A 5040-nucleotide genomic window follows, 5' to 3' on the forward strand; every position below is an offset into this window, starting at 1 on the left:
GCCCCCTGCAGGGCACAGAAAGGTGGAAAGGTGTTGACGGAGATGTCACTTGCACTGTCCCTGTCCTTTCCTGCACCTCAGGGTCTTAGATCACCTTTGACTGGGATTTGGGGAGGGGTGCTGGGGCTGCCTTGGCCCTGAATACATCCCCTTTCATGGTACTCTCCCTTTCCTCACCTCCAATCCCAATAGAGGACAGATTGCCAGAAGTGCTTCTGGTGACCCCATACCACAAGGTGACAGTGTGGGAGGTCATGGATGGGAGGGGGCTCCTGATGTGACTCCAGGATTCCAGGGTGAAATTTCCAGGGATCCCTTTTATGCTGCTTTGTATTTGTATGAAGGAGTCTTTTATGCAGCCAGTAGGACTCTGTAGCCCGGACTTCTTTCTCAGGAGTCATTCTTAGGAAAACCCTTGCCATTGCCTCTCGTGTGCGCTTTCCCAGTGGACATCTTCAACACCGCTGTCACCTTGAATTTGTGAGCAAAAAAAAAAAAAAAAATGTTCTCGAAATGTAGGAGTAATGAGATCAGAATCTGGTCTTCTGTTACTTGGATTTCTGTGGATTAAAGCCAAATCTCTGTGGGCTTCATAGCAAAGATGTTATGATTCCTTTCTCATTTGTTTTTTCCAGCACTAAAACTTTTTTTCTAAAGTCAGTTAATACAGTGACATATTAGCAGGACCCGGGATCTTCTGTACCCAGGATTTACTGTATTATTAAGTGGGAGTGCATCATTACAGCTTAACCAATTTGGTTCCTGCCCCCCCCCAAATTAATGCAATAATAAAAAAGCCCATATTTGGAGAGATTTGCTTTGTAACCTGGCAAGAGAAGACTGGTGTGCATTTGCAGGTTGTTTTTCCTGTTCTAGAAGGAGCTTCTCCATTTCTTTTCTTCTTTTTTTTAAATATATTTTTGACTTTGACTAAACCCAGCAGTGCTCAGGGCTGACTTACACCTGGCTCTGCACTTAGGAATCACTCCTGGTAGTGAGTCCGGGAACTATATGGAGTGCCAGGGACCAAACCCATGTGGCTGCAAGGGCAAGTGCCCTTCCTATACTGTTCTATCTCTCTGGCCCAATCACCACTGATTTTTTTTATATCAAGACCTTTTTTATTTTCAAATATGGGGCATGGCCATTATATAAAGCTTTACAACAAATTGTGCTGTCATTCTTTAAAAACCACTGATCACAAGCTTGGAGAGATAGGTCAGGGGACAAGGAACTTACCTTGCAGGTGCCTGACCCCGGTTCAATCCCCAGCACTGCATCTAGTCCCCTGAGCATCACCCAGGAAGAACAACAGTGAGTAGAGAAGGAAGTACCCCCCCACCCCCTGAAAACATTATTGATCAGTGTCTGGTGTGTGCATCTACTGTGGATATGCATTACAAACATGACAATGGTGAGGTGAAATGCAGGCAGAACAGAAACACCCTCTCCCCCCATCAGAAACAAGAGGACAAGGGGACCATGTCCTGGCACACAGTGGCCACAGCGATCTATCAGTTTGCTCAGAGCTGGCTAGAGAAACCTGAGCATGCCAGGTGTCAGTGCCCTGGTCGGCCACATTCAGGTTCACGGGGCAGCCTTGCCGAGGACAAGATGAGGGGTCGGTTTCTCTTATAGCTCCTAGAACAGTAACAGAATGTTCATCAGGTCAATTTGGTGCCTCATCCTGTGCTAACAAGCCTCCTGGGAGTGCCTGAGAGTGGAGACATCTTGGTCACAAGCTCCTTACAGTGTTTCTCCCCGTCCCAGTGGTTGTGACATTTAGATTTCGTTTTATCAAGACATCATAAGCTACAGACATCTGCTGTCCCAGTATCGGCTCAAGAACCTGAATTCAGCTTGAATCACTCACTGCCAGTGAATTTATTTTGGGGTGCGTGGACCACATCTAGCAGTGCTCAGGGGCTGCTCTGCTGGGGGTCACTCTTGATGCTTGGGCCTCTGCAGGTCTGGGATCGGATGCAGAGCCAAGCTCAGTACTGTGAGTCATATGCCCATCTTCAGGTATTTTCCTCTTAGATGCCTACAGGCCCGTGGTGCTCAAAGGGCACTTCAGCTCCAGTCCGAAGGACTCCCCAGCAGCAAAGAGAGACTACTATGTGATCTGTCACTAGGGGGCTATAGCAGGGGACTGCACCCTTCACTCTCCTCAGTGGCTGTGTCTGCTCTGGCCCTCAGGGCTCATCCATGTCCTTGCATCTTCCCCTGCTGGGCCCTGCCATGAGGCAGAACACTGGGCCTGGAGCACAGCTCAGGGTTCTTATGCTGAGTGCCCTGAAGCACAGGTATGCTTTGTCTCTGTCCTCTTTTTTTTTTTTTTTGGGGGGGGGTACACACGATGACACTCAGAGGCTACTTCTGGCTCTGTGCTCAGAAATTGCTCCTGGCTTGGACCATATGGGACGTCAGGACATCGAATCGCGGTCTGACCTAGGTCAGCTCTTGCAAGGCAAATGCCCTATACTACTGGGCCACTGCTCCGGCCCCTCTCTGTCCTCTTGTAAGTGTTATGCAGGGGATCAAAACCAGGTCCCCTAAATGCAGTGGACCACATCCCTGACCCCCATGAGGTTGGTGTGTGTGGGGTTTTTTGTTTGTTGGTTGGTTGGTTGGTTTGTTTTGGGTCACATTGGCAGCGCTCAGGGGTTACTCCTGGCTTCACGCTCAGAAATCGCTCCTGGCAGGCTCGGGAGACCATATGGGATGCCGGGATTCGAACCAATAACCTTCTGTATGAAAGGCAAACGCCTTACCTCCAAGCTATTTCTCCGGCCCCATTTGTTTTGTTTTTTAATTTAATTTAATTTAATTTTGTTTTTAATTTTTAATTTATTTTTATTTTTTTAACTGAATCTCAACTACAAACATGATTATAACCACGGTGCTTAAACAAAGACACTATTATAAGAAAAGAAATTAAAAATAAATCTTCAGTCCATTTTCTTTCTTTTTTTGGTTTTTGGGCCACACCGGGTGACACTCAGGGATTGCTCCTGGCTATGCGTTCAGAAGTCACTCCTGGCTTGGGGGACCATGTGGGATGCTGGAGGATCGAATCGTGGTCTGTCCTAGGCTAGCACTGGCAAGGCAGACACTTTATCTCTAGTGCCACCGTGCCGGCCCCCTCATTTTATTCATGTGTGTGTATGTTTTTAATTAAAAAATGTCCCAGTAAAAGTTAGATTTCTGGTGCTGGGGCAGAAAACTGCTAGTTTCAAAGGGAGGTAAAAAAAAAAAAAAAAAAAAAAACAAAAACAGAACTAAATAAGTAAAAATCAACAACAATGGAATCAAGAGACCCAAACTTTAACAATTTAAACTTAAATTGGGCCTTTTATTCTGGCAGTCCAGGGGGCAAAGGGTGGTGGTATAGGATGTACTTTGGGAACATTGGTGAAGGAAGGTCGACACTGGTGGTGGGATTGGCCCTGATTCATTGTATTTCTGAAACCCAACTATGAAGGACTTTGTAAATCAATGGTTTCAATAAAATAAAATAAAATTTAAAAATGTTTTAAATTACTGTGATCTAAAGCTAAAAATTTGGTGATGGTTGAGTTTCAATCAAATAAATGTTCCAATACTTGTCCCTTCACCAGTGCACATTTCTTGCCACCATGTTCCCAGTTTCTCTCCTGTCCTCCCTCCACCCTCCTAGCCTGCCTCTATGGCAAACACTTCTCTCTCTCTCTCTCTCTCTCTCTCTCTCTCTCTCTCTCTCTCTCTCTCTCTCTCTCTCTCTCTCTCTCTCTCTCTCCCCCCCTCTCTCCCTCTCTCTCTCTCTCTCCCTCTCCCCTCTCTCCCCCCCATTGTTTGCTTTTGGTTTTTTGTTTTGTTTTTGCTTTTGGGGCACACCCGGTGACACTCAGGTATTACTCCTGGCTATGTGCTCAGAAATTGCTCCTGGCTTAGGGGACTATATGGAACCACAGTTCATCCTAGGTCAGCCACATGTGCAAGGCAAACACCCTACTGCTGCGCCACTGTTCAGGCTCTGTTTCCGTGTTGTCATTCCTGGCAGGAAGCTTAGGGTCACCCCAGGTGGTGCTTAGGGGATGCCAGGGATCAAAGTTAGGGGTGTCTGAGCATGTCCTCACACCATTGAGCTCACTCTCTGGCCCTGGTTTTTCGTTGTTGTTGTTATTGTTTTTAATTTAGATTGCACTGGGGCTGGTGAAATAGTACAATGGGTAAAGCGCTTGCCTTGCATGTTGTCGATCCTAGTTCGATCCCTGGCATCATATATGTCCCCTGAGCACTGCCATGAGTAACCCTTGAGCACAGTCAGCCCCAAACACCACCAGGTATGTTCCCAAGTCCAGATAAATAATAGACTGAGGTAATATTGACTTACAAGAGTGGAAAAGTTTGCATGTTTTCAGGGTATGCATGTCACACCACACCCTCCATCAGTAGCAGGAAGTGATGACATGTCCCGCACTGTCCATAGGATGCTCTGCCTGCTTTCCTTCCTCAGGACACCCCTGATTTCATCTCTGTGGCTTTTTTTCTGGTGGCCATGGCCTCTTTCGTTGCTTCATTTTCCACCTCTGAGTAAGATCCCCATGAATGTGCGCGTTTCTCTCTGGCTCTGGGCTCAGAAATCACTCCTTGGTTGGACTTGAGCACAGCAGATTGGCATTTGCCTTGCATGCAGCCCATCTAGGAGAGACTGTGGTTCAAATCCTGGCACCCCATATGGTCTCCATGCCTGCCAGGGGCGATTTCTGAGTGCAGAGCCAGGAGTAACCCCTGAGGGCTGCCCGGTGTGACCCAAAAACAAACAAACCCTGTCCCCCCCCCCCAATAATTCCTGGCAGGCTCGGGGTATCAAATGGGATGCTGGGGATGAAAACCAGGATTGGCCATGTGCAAGGCAAACACCCTCCCCATTATGCTTTTGCTCTGGCCCTGAACATCTTTCTCTGTCTCTAGTGCTACTCATGTGGCTGGGAAACACGAGCTTTCCCCTGATTTCAGCTGCGACTTCCTGTCACTTCTTGTCCACTCAGCAGTAGC

Source organism: Suncus etruscus, chromosome 10, assembly GCF_024139225.1.
Source record: "Suncus etruscus isolate mSunEtr1 chromosome 10, mSunEtr1.pri.cur, whole genome shotgun sequence".
Taxonomy (NCBI): domain Eukaryota; kingdom Metazoa; phylum Chordata; class Mammalia; order Eulipotyphla; family Soricidae; genus Suncus; species Suncus etruscus.